Source organism: Crocodylus siamensis, chromosome 1, assembly GCF_052110815.1.
Source record: "Crocodylus siamensis isolate JL-2025a chromosome 1, ASM5211081v1, whole genome shotgun sequence".
Lineage (NCBI taxonomy): Eukaryota > Metazoa > Chordata > Crocodylia > Crocodylidae > Crocodylus > Crocodylus siamensis.
Window position 1 is genome coordinate 316,482,852 of NC_143395.1, and position 16,915 is coordinate 316,499,766.

Below are 16,915 nucleotides of genomic sequence, written 5' to 3' on the forward strand. Positions count from 1 at the left end.
TTTAGCCAGATGCTTATTATGATCAAGTGCTTAATCCTGCTCCTGTTGACATTAATGACAAGCTCTTGACACAGAATCAAGGCTGAAATGGAAAACTGTTTATTAATGGCTTATTGTTTAACATCTGAAATACTGAAAAAATATTGTTCATAAAAAACGAGTATGGAAATATTCTCTTTCATGTGTTGAAAAACACCCCCGCCTGTGTTGGGCCCCTGGCCCCAGATGCAGGCTGGGTGCACCCTTGAGGCACACTTCCAGGTAAGGCACTTTGGGGTGCCTTTCTGCCCCAAATCCATCTCTTCTTTTCCTGCTTGATCACTGAGAATCAGCTAAAGTTCTCTGCAGGGCCAACCCCTTGGCCTGTGATGCCTCAGCTCTACCTGTCTTGCTCATCTGTTGTTCTGAGCAGAGGGAATTCAGCCAGCTAGAAAGATCACACACTTGTCTGGTCATGTGCTTAGAAGAGATGGATTCCATTTTCCATGGCAATGGGAAAGTTTGAATTGGTCAGATATCCTAGAAATATGTATCCCTGATTGCAATCCCTGATTCTTATCCTCCCATCAAGGCTTCAAAGTTCTCTTGCCAGCTTGCTTTTCTCAGTCAGGCTTGGCCAACAGACCTCAGCCCCACTGTACCCAGGAAGACTGAAAACCAAGCCATGCTCTCTCTCTTGGCAGGCATGAGTGAGTACTGTTGCTTGTCTGGCTGTTAACATACAGTATCCCCTCATACTATGCCTGTAATTTTTTGTCCTTTCAGGGTACATGTTTACCAAACTACCAGCTTCTCAAATGTGTGTATTGGTTAATCCAATACAGAGGTGCCACGTACATTGGGGCTCGAGAACCCTGACCCCCCTTGGGAAGAGCACTGTCACCTGAAATCCATAAAACTTCCCACATGTCCATTATCTTAGCAAAAATGAAAGTTGGCACCTATGATCCAGTATACTCTCTCCCCCATAATAGTTTGACTAGCAGGGTTTCAAGCATCTGGCCCTTCTTTTAAAATATAAATGTATCATTGTTTGGCGAGATCCTGGCTTCTTGTGCTGCAGAGCAGGACCTTATGGGGACCAGTAAACAACCCAAGTAAAATGCTGATTCTCAGAACTGTCTTTTCCAAGTGTGAACAGTTGAGGGATGCCCAAGTTAATCGCCAGGGATCTGGGTTTTCCATTTCCCATGGAAAAAATGGAGGAAAAATGTAGATTGTCCCCTTTAGCTGAGAAAAACAGAGAAACACGTGGATTTTAACAGAGAAACACGTGGATTTTGCTCTTTTGCAAAGAGCTTTTTACAGGTTGGCAGAGTTCCAGCCTGCAAGAGGTTAGGGGGAGTGTAAGGAAGATGTTCAGGCAGGGGGTGCCATGTGCATGTATATACACATGGCTGTCAGGCAGCCTGGAAAGCAGCTCCTGCAAGGGGGGCTGGGGGAGCAAGCAGGGGATGGGGCCTGGTGGGCTCCCCCCACCTCCATGGTTCCCACCCTCCTTCTCCAGCCTCCCCTCCCCTGCCCACTTCCTACTTACCGGCACGGAGTCCAGGTCCAGCTCCCTGCAGCAGGAAGTGGGGACTGCCCAAATCTCCGAAGCTCTCCGAATCTTTTCCGAATCGGTTCGGAGAGCTTCAAATCAGGGCACTGAACTCAAGACAGCTGTGTAAGTAGTGCCTGTGGCAGAGCTGCAGGACCTAATGAAAAACCCCTGGGCCCAGTTACAGGGTTACAGAGCAGTCAGCCAGAAGGGGGTATAGTGCAGGGCTCCACAAGCCTGGGTCCTGAGCCTTAGTGAAGGAATCCCAGAATGTGAAGGGTGGCCTTGTAAGTGGGCTCAGAGACAGCTAGCACTGGTGGGCTGGTGTCAGCTAATAGAGAAGAAACCCAAAAAGGAGGGTTTGGAGGAGAAACCCAAAATGGAAGGTTTGGAGGCTACAGAGAGATGCCCCAGGGGCACTCTGCACTTTGATTCCTGCAAGGGTTAAGGACCTGAGGGGCTAAAGTCAGTGATGGAGGAGCCCTGCAAGGGTCAAGGGCCTAGTGGATTAGAGCCAGTTTAGGGCAAGAAGACATGGCAGATAAACTTAGAGTAAGAGCTGTGAGGCATGGATGTGGCTATGGGGGAGCCTGGAGGCAATAATTATGGTCGGGGAGGCATGGAGTGCTCTAGTTATGAGGACTCACATGATAAGGGGGCAAGAGAGGGGCCTGCCCTGAATAACTTTGCTGAGGGTGAACAGCCTAGAGGACTGCTTTGGGGGCTTGCCCTGTGAACTGTTTTGAGGCAGAGGCACACCCTGGATAACTGTGCTGAAGGTGAAGAATTCCTGAAGATTGTGTTAAAGAGGAAATGTCCTAGAGAAACAGTGCCTTGGAGAAACTGTTCTGCAGGCAAAGAAGCCTGGAGAGACAATGCCAAGAGGGAAAGTGCCTAAAGGAACTACTCTAGCTTCCTAAGACAGCCTCCCAAATCCATCATACCATTTAATACCAAAGGTATGGTAGATAGGAAACAGGAAAGGCAATAGAGGCTAAAGAGCACAGTAGGTGGATCTAATTATTGCGGGTGTCAGTCTGGGATTGGAGCCCCAAGCCTGCTACATGTAGAAAATGGGGTTCAAATCCCTTCAGGATGACAGGATCTAAAACTATAGTCTTCTAATTACTGTGCTAGGTTCTTGAGCAAGGGGTGACCGCCACTGCCCTCTTTTTTTAGCTTAAATTAGTGCTGTTGATCCAAACTGGAACTTCTGTGAGCCTACACAATGGATTGCATCCTTTTGCAGAGATAGTTGCTGCTCTAGCACCAAACTGCACTGTGAGGGATGTTAAGACATGGCCCAGGTGCCTAAGTGATCAAAATGTAATACTGCTACTTTTGAGTATGTGCTTAAAACAGGTGGAGGGACCTAGAAATAACAAAGATGGAAATTGAAGTGCCTAATATGACTTCTCTCTGCTGGGTGAACTTGAACCATTTTTGGCTTCTAAAATTTATCTAAGTTCAGTTTAGGCTCATCCAAGACTAAACTAGAGCACCAGTTTGCCTTACCCTATACTGGCTCCATAAGGTGGTTTTAAAAACGTTATCTGTCTTCACAACGTGTTTGTGATTTTAATGTTTTTCTTTATGTTTATAACCAACAACATTCTCTTTGGACTGCTGCTAAGTATTGCTTAAATTATTCCATTCCTATATTTTACTTCAGTGTAATTTAACATTATAGCTAGTATTTTTTTGTTTCAGAGAATATGTACAGTGAAAGTAGTTAAAAATGTGTTGTGGAAATGAGTGATTGTACAACCAATTAAGTGACTCAAAGAGAAAAGGCTGCCCTTGAGGTAAATGTGATGGCATCCCTGGCTCAGTGCTGATAGTGGCTGTGCACTATTATACTAAATTATTGTTTTTCTTATCACCGAAGATAAAGCAGAAAGAGCTTTTAATTCAGTGGCATTTTGACTTCTGCATTATAAACCAACCACAGGAAGAAGAAAAAGATTGTGGGGTAATTGTGGCTTTTTAATCATGACCATTTCAGTAATGCAAATACTTTATGTATCACTGCAGGTGAATTTCTTTCTTCCTTCCTGTAATCAAAGGTTGAATGGGATGTAAAGAGATGAGTCAAAAAACCTGACTAACTAATATATAAACATATTGATTCCTTAGAAATGTCCTGTTTATATTGGTTAACTGCATCATTCTGTTAAAAAAAAGCATTTTTCTGACAATTAACGATTCTCTGGGAGAGGCATTTCTAAACCAGAGATCTCTTTGAAACCAGAGATTACTCCTGGCTATTCATTCTTTCTAGGAAATGACCTGGATCTCACTTGTTTTCTTTGGTATATTTCTTTCTTTCAGATGTGCATGGCAGGATGCCAGATTTTTGGGATCTGGGATCAAATTTGTCAAACTTCTTTGTGTATCTACTAGTACAGGTAGCTGGATCCTGGGCTCCCTGGGATCTTTAAAAGGTGTTTGGGAAGCACAGCAGTGCCACACTTTGTGATCTCCAAAGCCACACTTCCCATTTTCATCTTGCCAGCACACAAAGATCAGGGGCCCAGTCTCCAGACCAGGGCTCCCCAGACACCCAAAACATCAAAGAGCACCAAAGGAAGTACAGCATCAGAGACAGGTCCCTGATTCTGTGCTTTCCACAACTCCCAACTGTCTTGCCAGCACTCAGGGTTCAAAACCCATTCCCCAATCCCAGACTCCCTGTGTCCTAGTACATGCCAAGAACACACATGCAGCTGGGCTACACACAGACCTTTTAAATGTCCCAGCATGCAGAGAGCCAAGAATCAGGGAGTTGTTCCCCATATGCTGGCATGTTCAGAGGGTATGGGTAGGGACCTACCTAAATCACAGAAGTTCACGGCGCAGTGGCTCTTTTAATATCACTCTTTTTGCCATGTGCCCTCTTGTCACCGAGTGGCTGAGACAATTCATGCCATGGTTTTTGCCTCTCAGCCACTTCTTATGCAGTTGTTGGTGTTTCCAGTAGTAATCTGAAGTCTCACCCTTATTCTCCACCTAATATCAAGTTCATTTCCCAGCAATACATAGTCTCCTTTTCAGTCTTCCTATCTCACTGCATATACCAGCCTTCTCCATCCTTCCCAGTTTCCTTAGCCAGCTAATTTCAGTTCCTCTCTTTATGCCACTTTAATTCCTTGTCCCTTTGCCAGCCACATGCTCCTTTTCCCCACAGGCTCCCCAATGTCTCACCCTTATCTCCACTACATTCACTGCAGGAGAGGGACATCAAGAGCACAAGATGGGCTCCCTGCTCTGAGTTCTGGAGCCCAGGCCTGGCCTGTAGCAGCCCAAAAGTACAATTACAGAGAAAGTCCTTAGTCAACTGAAGCCTCAGATTTGAACTTGCCTTGTAAATATGACCTCTTCAGAGAAACAACCTGTGGTGTTTTTTCCTACAGGAACAGCAAAATCACAACCTTTACACAAATGCTATTATCCTGCAAATGTCAAGCCCCTGTTCCAAGGTATAGGGGAATTAAAACTTCTCAAATATAAAGTGACAGATTTAATTTTTTTAAGATTAACAAACCAGCATGTTTCCCTAGCCATATTCTCAGAAATGCTGACCTATTTAGGCTGAAATTTCAAAAAATAAATATATGTTAGTGTGAGGCAAGCCTGATAGGACTAGAGAGACAGAACACAATCAAGTTTCTTAAGAAGTAGCTAACTGACAGATCTCAAAATCTTGCTGTTGGAGGGAATCATCATTGAAACAAAGTGTTCTGAGTGAGTTTTCACAGGCAGCAGTACTAGGCCTGATGCTATTCAGCATATTCATCAGTGCTCTGAAAGTTGCTATAAAATCACTGCTGATAAAATTTTTAAAGGACACAAAAATCAGTGAAATAATAAATAATACAACAGGGGAGCTGTATAAAGTGCTCAGGATTCTTAGTTAACTGGGCCTAGTATACTGGTTCAAACAAAACCTTCAAATGCAAAGAACAAGGAATGAAGTCCATACCTCTTTCAAGGTCCCTTCCAGCCCTTGATTTCTATGATTCTGTGATTTAATAGACAAGCAACTTAACATGACTTCCCCGTGTGAGGTTGTGGTTTAAAAGAGTTGGCCTTTTAGAATGATGAATGGGAATAGGGGATGATCCCACCTCTGTGTACAGCATTGGTGAGACTGCTGCTGGAATACTGAGTGAAGTTCTGGGGTAGAATGCCCCATTTGTGCACATAACTGGCAGCTTTCCAGCTGCACCAGTGTCCTTTTCAGCATTTTTGCAGTTTCTGTTTCTGTTACCTGTGCAGTGTAGATGCAGTAGTTCAATAAGCTATGCAGTGCCTGGGCAGGTACACAGCTATATATGTACACCTGGTGTTCCTGCATAAGTTATGACTTTGTAGCTAGACACAAACCCATGGCTAGCAAGTGTTAGATACCAAAAGAAGAAAAGAACCCTCTTATGTGTTAGCCTCAATAAATTAGAAGTTAGGGGACATGCTCAGGAAATGAGAAATACAGGTTCAAACTCTTCCACCCCTTCTATCCAAAGCAGATTCAAACCTGCAGCTCTCTAGCTTCTAGCATAGTACTCTAACCTGAGCAGCCAAAAGAGGAGGTGATGTGGGGCCAAAAGAAAGGTGACAGGCTTGAGGGTATGCAATACAGTGGATATGTCTACATGTGAAATTAATGCCATGTAATAAGCTCCAGTGTATATTGTGCTGGAGTTTATTGCTCCTGGACACAGTATCTTCATATCTGCCCTGGACCACAGCACATTGAGCCAGGCCAGAGCAGCCCCAACTGTCAGAGAGCGAGAGGGGCCAGCTGCTCCAACAAACTGCAGCATGCTGCAGAGAGGTTGGCTGGGGCACAAGGGTGATCCAGTGCAAGGCTAGCCAGCAAGCAGCCCAGTACTGAAGCACCCTCATGCCCTAGCCAGCCCCATAAGTGTCTACACGTGCATTGCTGCACAGTAAAGAATGCTGCCATAGGATAGTACTTGTGTTTACAACATCTTGTGTGTCACCACTGAGAACAGTTTAGCATCATCCTCTTAGGAACCACCCTTCAGGTAGTTAAAGGCTGCTATTAAATCCCCCCTCAGTCTTCTTTACTGCAGGCTAAATAAATCCAGTTCCCTCAGCCTCTCCTCAAAAGTCATGTGTCCCAGCCCCCTAAACATTTTCATTGCCCTCCACTAAACTCTCTCCAACTTGTCCACATCCTTTCTGTAGTGGGGGGACCAAAACTGAACACAGTACTCTAGATGTGGCCAGCACTGAATAGAGGGGAATACTACTTCCCTCAGTCTGCTGGCAATACTTCTAATGCTGTCAGCCTTCTTGGCAGTAAGGGCACACTGCTGACTCATATTCAACTTATTGTCCACTGTAACCTCCAAGTCCTTTTCTGCAGAGCTGCTGCTTATCCAGTTAGTCCCAAGCTTGTAGCATTGCATGAGATTTTTCTGTCTTAAGTGCAGATCCTTGCACTTTCCCTTGTTGAACCTATGAGATTTTTTTGGCCCAGTTCTCCAATTTGTCTAGGTCACTCTGAATCCTAACCCTACCCTCCATAATATCTACTACAGTCCCCAGTTGGGTGTCATCCATGAACTTGCTTAGGGTGCATTTCATCCCATTTCCAGATCTTTAATGAAGATATTGAACAAAACCAACCCCAGGACTGACCTGTGGAACACTCCACTTGATACCAACTGCCAACTAGACATTGGATGCAGATGGAAGTGACAATTTTCTCCTGATCTGGCTACAGAAAGCAGTTTATAGCTGTGACTAAACACAAGTGCATGGCTGCAGACAGCTTCAAAAATGGCTGATCAGGTGAAAATCTGACCCTGCATGACGTATCAGATAAAGACATTTCAAAATGTAGCACCTTTTGTCATTTGTGTCTGTGGAGCTCCTAACCTGTCATTTTTTTTAGAATTAGAGGGGGAAAAGGGAGTAGAGGAAGTTCACTCTGGGGGGTTTTCTCACCTCAGGGGCTCCAATACACCTGCCCCACCTTTCAGCACCAGCTGGGCAGCCCCAAGAATGAGCTCCCTCCACTTCCTTTCCCCCATCCCATTCTGAAAACAGTGAGCACTGCCAGAAAGCCCTGGCTGTTGCTTTGGGAACCTGGCTACCAAAATGTTGGTAATGGCTGGGGACAGATATTGTAGAGACATACAGGGAATTAATGGAGGGTGGGCAGATAGGGAGAATTTTGCAGAAGGCATGACAATTTTGATATTTAAGAAGGGCCAGGAAAATGTGTTAGGCAACTGGAGGTAAATAACCCTTTTAAATGTAGACTACAAATTGATGGCAAAAGTATTGGCCAAGAGAATGTGTGACTGTTTAGCAGATATGATACAAGAACAAATGTGCATCATTCCTGAGAAGAAGATATCACAGACCCTATGGTTAATGAGACGTATATTGGATATTCACGAGAGGAAAAGAAACATAGTAATAATGAATCTAGACCTGGAAAAAGCTTATGATAGGGTTGAACATGATTTCATGTTTGAAGTATTACAGGGGATGGGGTTTCCTGCAAAGATGATCAGATGGCTCAAAGTGATATATAGTAAAGCAGGAAGTCAAGTACTGGTAAATTGTTACTTGAGCAAAGCATTCCTCATACAAACAGGGGTAAGACAGGGACACCCTCTGTCCGCCTTTCTTTTTGTGTGCACAATGGAGCCATTGGTGCAGAAAATTCTTGATGATAAGCTGATAAGTGATATGAAAATACAAGGAGGAAGAGAAGTTAAATGTGCATTATACATGAATGATGTGAACATAGTGGCTCAGGACAATATAAAAACTGAGACGGTATTGAAGTATCCTGAGGACTAAGGGGGCAAAATTAAAGATGATGAAAAATACATTGATGGATGTGGATAACTGGGAGAATTTGCAAAGGTTTGGGCTGCAGGTAGTAGAGTGAAATCAAGATCTTAGGAATCCCAGTGGACACAGAAGGGAAAGGAACAAAGGCATGAGAGAAGTTAGAGGTAAGAGTGACACATATCTTCGGATTGTGGAGTGATTATTATCCTTCAAGGGTAAAGTGGCTGCAGTGAAAATAGTACTTTTATGTAATTCTTTACATAGGAGTGGTATATCCACTGTCTTGGCAACAGATAAGGAGGGTACAGAGGTTGATATCCATTTTTGGTGGGGGAAGTAAAAGAGAAAGGGTAGCCAGAACAGAGCTATACAAAGTCAGGGAATTAGGAGGCTTGAGAGTACCAGATCTGGAAAGTTTTGTGTATACTTATAAGTATGTTCAATAAAGAGGCAACAGAGGGGAAGACTGCAAGTTTCTGTCATTAGCTGGCAGGAAGAATATTAAAAAGATGAGGCTTGTACAGTGGAGATTGGAAAAAGCCACGGGCATGGCAGCCATCGGTCAGCTATGCAAAGATGGAGAGCTTTATATAAACTTGATGGAGTGGCATTAGAGTGCTTGAAAGACCATAAGGTGATTAATACGATAGAAAGAAAGATAAGTTAATAATAGATGGGGTTTTGACAGAAAGATGTGTGGAAAAAGGTGACAGATAATAGACTGAAAGGAGAACATACAGACATTATATGGATGATGACACAAAGTGTTTTTCCTGTGAGAGGGATTCAGCATAAATGGGGTTTGGTAAGATCAGTGGTATGCCGGAAAAAGGGATGTGTGTCTAAAGAACCTGTACCTTAGATAGAGTGAAGACAGCAAAAGGAAAGTAAAAGCATTCTGAAAGAAGGTGGTACATGGGTGGAAAAGCAGGAAGAGGTGTTAGAGGAGAGGAAAAGATTTTATGAAGAGCTGTATCAGAAGAAGGAAATAAACAGGGAGAAGACGACAGTTTTGCTGGAAGAGATTGAAGAGGAAGTAGTGGAGAAGGAAGTAAAGGAGATAGAAGAAAAGGTAAGCAAAAGGAAGTGGAGGAGTGCTTAAAAACCTTTAAAAGAGGGAAATCACCAGGAGCAGATAGAATGCCTATGGAATTTTATGAGAAGTTTTGGGTATGGGTAAGGAGAGAGATAATGGAAATTTTTGAGGAAATAGTGGAAACAGGAGAAGTGGGGAAAGATTTTACAAGAGGCATTATGATCTTACTATTTAAAAAAAAAGGGAGAAGGAACTCCTGAAAAAGTGGAGACAGATTACACTGCTTAATATGGACTATAAGTTAATGGCCACGGTGCTGGCTTTGCAAATGAGGAAAAACCTCCAGAAGTTAATACATGAAGACCAAGTATGCTCAGTACCAGGTAAAAGTATCTCCAAAGCAATCAGAGGAATCAGAGATACCCTGTCCCACATCCAAGAGAGGAAAATAAACACAGATATAGCAAACCTAGATTTAGAAAAAGCATATGACAGAGTGGATCATGATTGCATATTCAAAGTGCTAGGAAAAATGAGGATCCCATAGAAATGTATATATTGAGTAAGGTTATTGTATAGAGGAGGGGAGAATCAAGTCCAAATTAATGGGCATCTAAGCAGGGCTTTTAAAAACTATGCAGGGGTGAGACATGGGTGCCCTCTGTCACTGATACTATTTGTGTGTGGCATGGAACCATTAACACAAAGAATAAGAAAAGACAAAGTCATACATGGAATAAAGGGAGGGGGAGAGGTAAAATGCATATTATGCAAGGATGACATAATGTAGTAGAGATGGATTTTCAATGGAAAGCATTCATCAGTGTATGAAGAAATGACAGGGGCTAAACTAAATAAATTGAAAAGCACTATAATGGAAATAGGGAACTGGAGTGATTTGAAAAAGTTGGACCTTCAAATAAGAGAGAGAGAGAAATCAGAGTGCTAGGCACCCCAGTAGACACCAAGGGGAAAGGTAATACAGCATGGGAAAAGGTGATGGCAAGGCTACAGCAAATACTTTGGTTATGATCTGAAAAGACCTTGTCCTTTGCCAGAAAAGTGGTGGTGGTTAAGGCTGTGCTACTGCCGATTATTCTATCTACCCACTGATATGGCAGCGGATAGCAAAAGTACAAAACTAAATATGTGTGTTCTTTTGGATTGCCAAAACAAAAAACTTGGCTATAGCTGAACTGTACAAAGCAAGGGAGATGGGAGCTGGGGGATGCTGGACTTGGGATTATTCATCTTTGTGAAATATGTAAATGTGACATGCAAGGCAGTTATGGAGGGAGAGGAGATAGTAGTGCATATCACCTGATTTCATGCAATTTTGGTGTAATTTTGAGAAAATGGGGAGTATGTCAGACCTCTTTAAGAGTCCATTCACATGGCAAATGCAAGTTCATTACATCAGAATGGAAGGATTCATGCAGAGGTATAAAATAAGGAAGGTAGGCCTGGAAGTCCTAAGGGATCATAAGAAATTGATGAAAGCAGTAAGGGAGAGATACAGGATGGCACTGGTGGGCAACGTCATAGAAGGGCAAGTGAAGAAGGTGTGGGGAACAGTAGTGGGTAATCAACTAAAAGGGGAACATGTTGACCTAGCATGGATGGTTGTAAGAAATGTCTTGCAAGTGAGATAGGTGCAACACAGATGGAGCTTGACAAGCTCATCAAGGAACCCACAGGAAAGGTGTAGAGAAGAAATGGTGGGATGTGTTTGAGAATATACATATGCAAAGGGGGCATGGGATAGGGTCCATCACTCTCTGAGTGTCACCAAAATAAGCCTATTTTTAGTGTTGGAGATGGTACTGTATGGACTCATACCAAAGGGACTGGAGGAAACATTATTAAGGACTTTATTAGCATATGTTAAAACTAGTTTATAGAAAGTAAAAAAAGAACGTAAGAAATCTCTGGGTTTTTAAGGGGTTGGCTTTCTTTAAAAGAGAGTGCCTGAAGCTGGGAAGGATGAACTGAAATACTATATCATTTGGAACAAGAAAAAGATTAGAGAAGAGCCAGAGAAGAAGTGGAGGAAAAAGGACTGGACACACTTATTTCACTGAACCAACAGAGAGGACTGATGGGAAGAGTGAATAGTTTCAGGTGGCTACTAAGTATAGCAAGCGCTCGTCCCAGGGGTGGTCATGATGCCCCATGGTGGCCGCTCGGCCCTTGCCAACCTGGCTCCCTTTGGGCACTATCCCCATCACTCTTCTGCCATGCCTTGATGTTATCTTTGAAAAAAAGGGAGGCTGCCCCAGGACTTCCCAAACTGGGTCTCACTCCTATGACCAGAGGTGTCAGTGGGCATTGCCTTAAGAACTAATTACATGGGCTACATCCTCCTTTATACCCACTCCTATGCTTCACAGATGGTATGCTGACGTGTGCCCTTCCTGGGCTATGGGCTCCCAGCCCCAGGGCTATGGGCTCCCAGCCCCAGTCTTCTCTTCTCCTGGACTATGGGGTCACTGGTCCCCTTGGTCTCTGGCTGTGGCCCCCAGTGTTTAAGTGCCGCCTCCCCCCCAGCCCCGGCCCTGTTCCTAGGCCAGGTGAGATGCCTGGGCTCCTCTGGCCTCACCAGTCTCCAACTGTGGCCCTGCTCAGCCTTCAGCCCATCTCTGAGGCCTGGCCTAGGGCAGTGAAGCCTTCAGGCTCCCGGGCCCTGCTGAGAGCCACCTCTCTGAGTTACTGACTCTGGCATTATGGACACCTGCTCATCCACCTGCTTTCTCCTTCTGGGGGCCAGGCCCTCTCGTCCTCTGGCCCCTCTCTCTCTGGGCTAGCTGGGACATCCCCTTTGTCACTTCTACAGTCACCAATTGTTATTCATCACCAGCCCTCTCCAGCCATGGCCTCAGTCCCTCAGGCTCTGCTGTATTCTGTTACTGAGCTTCGGGTATCGTGGCCTTCTGCTCTCTGCCTCCATGTTATGGGCTTAGCCATCCCTGTTCCCGGGCCTATCTATTCCAAGACTTGCCTCTCCAGGCTATGGGTTCACTCACCCCTATTCTCAGGCCTGCCCCATTCCTGGTCTCGGTGCAGATTATCCCAGCTCAGCTGTTCTGCTACAAGCCCTGCTACAGCCGTGCTACCAGGAGCTCCCCTCTCTCTGCCTTCCAGGGCTAAACTCCCTGACCAGCTCAAGCCCTGGGATTATATGCCTCAAGTCCAGCCCCTTCCTGGTCAGGTGACTTTCTAATTGGCCCTTACCACACCTGCAGGCTACTTCTCCCTCAGCCTCTCTCCTCTTAAAGTGACAGGTAAACCAAGCACCCTGTCACATGGAGGTAGTAGTCTTTCTTGGGGTTTTGTTTGAAGAAAAACAGATCATTCTATGTGATTATAAGTTAAGGGGCTTTTTCCCCATTCCAACTGGAAGAAAAAGCCTCATCTTATCTTCCAGTAAATACAGTATAACAAAAACCTCCTAAACAATACCCCAACTTTTTAGACCGGAGTATGAACGTGAACCATCAGTGCAATGCTGTAGCCAACAGGGCATACAATACTCAACCAATGCACTTCAAGCAAAACCAGGGAAGTGATTCTTCCACTTTACTTAGCAATGGTGAGACCACAGCTGGAGTACTGTGTCCAGTTCTGGGCACCGCACTTCAACGTGGATGTGCAAAAGCTTGAGGGAGTCCAGAGAAGAGCCACCCATATGATCAGAGACTTGCAAGGCAAATCATATGAGGGACTTGGGTCTCTTTAGCTTAAAAAATAGAAGGCTGAGAGGGGACTTGGTAGCAGCTTACTGATGTATCAGGGGAATACATCAGGAGCTCACCAGGGTACACTTGAGGAAAACCAGGAGTAATGGCCACAAACTCCTGGAAGACCGTTTCAGGCTTAACATTAGGAAAAACTTCTTCACAATTAGGGTGTCCTAGCTATGGAATAAACTCCCTCCCGAGGTGGTGCGATCACCTACCCTGGAAATCTTCAAGAGGAGACTGGGTCACCTCGCTGGGGTCACCTGACCCCAGTTGTCCTTCCTGCCTAGTGCAGGGGGGCTGGACACGATGATCTTGCAAGATCCCTTCCAGCCCCTAACAATCTATGAATCTATCTATGAAACTTTCTTGATAAACACTTGCCCATATAAAAATGTCGTACTTTGCTTCTGGAAGATGTCTGAAGTCAGGTTCTGGTGGGCTACAAGGGAAAGGGAGTTCCAAAGCTGAAGAACAACTACCAAGAATGATCTCCTACACATTTTCATCAGCAAACTTGGTGCATTGATGGTACTTGCAGGAGGTTACTCTTTGGTATTGAGATGGATCATAAAATGGGGGAAGATGGTCTTTTATGGCCCAGACTATTTAGGGGCCTTATAGGTCAAAACCAGCCCATTGAATTATTTCCAGGAAGCTACTGGAAGCCACTGTGGACCCTGGCATACTACAGAGTAATGTGCTTCTGGGAACCCACCCCTGTTAGAAGGAGGGCCACTGCATTCTGCACCAACTGGATGTGGAAAAGCTTGAGAGAATCCAGAGAAGAGCCACCCATATGATCAGAGACTTGCAAGGCAAACCTTAGGCTGCACAAGCTTCCAGATAGTCATTGAGGGCAGCCTCATGTAGAGTTCATTAAAGTAGTCTAGCCTCAAGTTTATGAAAGCATGGATGATGGAGGCCAGATCCAAATCTGGAAAAAGGGTTGAAGCCTTCTCATTAGATCCTGTTGATGAAAGATGCTCCTAGCCATTACTGCCCCTTGAAGATCTAGGTGCAGCAGAGGATCTAGGAGTACTCCAAGGCTGCAAGCTTGACAAACAAGTGGAGACTGAACACCATCAATGACAGATGCCCCAATCCCTCCCACCTTATAATGTCTGCCACCACCACCTTTGTCTTGTCTGATTCAGCTTTGCTGGATTTAAAGATTGTATTTTTACAACATCCACATGAGTAAAAAGAATATTATTGTTCTTGTTTTATGAGCGGGGTGCTGAAGCAGAAAGAAATTAAGTGGCATCCCCAGGTTTACACATAAAGTCCTAGGTTGAGGTAAAATAAGAACCCAGGTCTCCCAAGTCATAATTAAGGTTGTTCATCCTTTTTTAATTTTGGTATCTCACATACCTATAGTTTTACTATTTCAAAAGAACATTCCTCTAGGACAGATCAGATTTCTGTTATATCATCAAACATGTGCTAACTGTGCTGTCTTATGCACACTTATAGCATAAGTACAGATGGTACTCATTAATGAAAATATTTTTCTCAGTAGATGCACTATTACCTAAACACAGACATTCTTTGAGGAAATGACTATTTGTAGAAGAAACATTTTTCTTCTAATTTAATGAAAATCCCATTTTCACCAGGAAAGGTACATATCCATCCCGCATATTCATATCCAGCACATTTTGCTTCATTCCACTGATTTTCCCCCCTCAAACTCCATGTCAAAGCAGAGCACAAAGCAACTACAGAGGTAGAAAACAAACCTCCTGCCTTTATACACATACCACCATGTCTCTGTACTTTTAAATAGAACAGATGTTGTCCATAGCTATCTTCTGTCTTTCAAAGTTCACTATTAACTTCTTGATGCTGGAAATAAAGATGGTGGTATTTTTTCCCCTCTACAAACACCTAGAAGTCCTGTCCAGCACTATTGCTTCCCTTAGTCTAAAAGCCTTTGTTTTTTTACAGCAGCTGAGGTCTCAATAACTCCCATTGACTTTAGTGGTGCAAGATCAGGCTTTTATAGTTCAGAATCTTTACAACAAAAAGACAAGATGCTGTTCATTGAGACTTTAGTGACATTTTTGATAGAACATAAATAGCATCTTACTGTGAAATCAGAGAAGAAAACAACTCTGAGCTATTGACCTTACTAAGAGAGCAGCTGCATAGATGAAGTGCATTTTAATAGTTTTTGGGTGCCATCAAAAACATGAAAAAAGTGTAGAAAAATGTAGAAGTAATTTACTTTTTGTTGTTTAATCTTTAAAATAGTCAGAAAAATGGGAAAAAAACTTTTAAAACCTTAAACATAGGTTTCCCTTCCCCAGCTGTTGTCTCTAGCACTTACTTTTATTCCATTTTCCTTGTTTTAGTTCTCAGGAAACAAAGTAAACTACCATTTGCGTCTCACTAGGCATTTGCCTTTGATCCTTTGCTGCACTATGCAGTACTAAAGATTGAGGACTCCTCAATTAAATTACATAGAGGGAGAGTATTTGATATTTTCTGAACATTGTACAGGACATTTTTGGCACAGATATTCCATATATGGATTTCAAAATGTACCCCTTTGTGTAAGAGGGAGTCAGTAAACAGTTAGTAAACGGAATCTAGAAATAAAGAAAAATAATATCTGAAGAAATTGTTGCTCATCTTTTAATGTAAATCTTTTTAAGTAGAAGAAATAATTCAAACAAGAGATTTGGATGTTCAGATGATACTTATGTAAAATGTAGTACAATTGTGAGGGTGCTGACTATAATGAGGATCACAGGTGATCAACCTCTTGCAGTGCTAGGGCTTTTGATAAAGTAAAACAACATTTCCCTCATCTGGAACACTAACAATTCAAAATTACAGTTCCACAGGAGCCCTAATTCATCCCTCTTACTTACACAGTAGTGTTTTGTTTTATTTGCCAGGCAGAGAAAGGAACATTTGTAGTCTCTGCCATATATTCATATGTAGTTGCTTGCTATTGTGAAGTGATTATTTTTGAATATAGTTAGAAAAATATTTCTAATACTCTTGGATTTTCAGGCCTGAGAGCAATTAATCTAATGTTTTTAACTAAAGTAAAAAATCTCCAAAGAATGGCAAACTTTGTGCACTAGAAGAAATACAGTGTAGAATTACTTTCAATTAAAAAAATAGATTTTTAGAATTCTGGAAATAAAAGAAAATGTGACAATCACTATCAGTGTTTTACTAGTGCATCCAACAGAATCAGAATTTTGAACGGCACTGTCTTCAAGTTTAGGAAGAAATATGCAACCAGAAATAAAATGCTCTTTTAGACAGAGGATAGTATTTTCCAAAGTGTCTGAGAGAAACACAAATACCACTTACTTGAGAGGAACACAAATATCACCACTTCATATTTTGTGTTTCTCAACTGTTTAGGCACTTTGGAAAACCCCTACTCGTAGGGTAATGGCACATAAACAAGTTACTGGGAGATGATGTATGAAATACAGTGTGACACCTATTCTACAATGACAGCCTGAGCACTGCTGCTCTCTGGGGTGGTCTCAGCCTGGAGAAGAGCAGTAGCCCAGCAATGGCAGTAGCTGGGGCTGGACAGGCAGGTTTCCCTTCCCTGCCTTGTCCCCTGGGACAGTGTCAGCAGCCAAAAGTAAGCCCAGGGTGGGGGGCAGACCCCCAAAAGCGGAAGGAGGTCGGGGGGAGGGGAACCTTGACAGGCAAGGAGGAGCCACCAGCCCAGATTGGATCTCTGCACCCCCCAACCCCACGGATTGGGTCCATTGTCCTCTATCTCCC

General features: G+C 43.5%; 1 protein-coding gene across 4 annotated transcripts in view; it reads left to right on the forward strand.

Annotated features, from left to right (window-relative positions):
• NALCN (sodium leak channel, non-selective) overlaps positions 1–16,915 on the forward strand; it is a 486,033-nt gene that overhangs the window by 307,722 nt on the left and 161,396 nt on the right. The window lies entirely within an intron of this gene.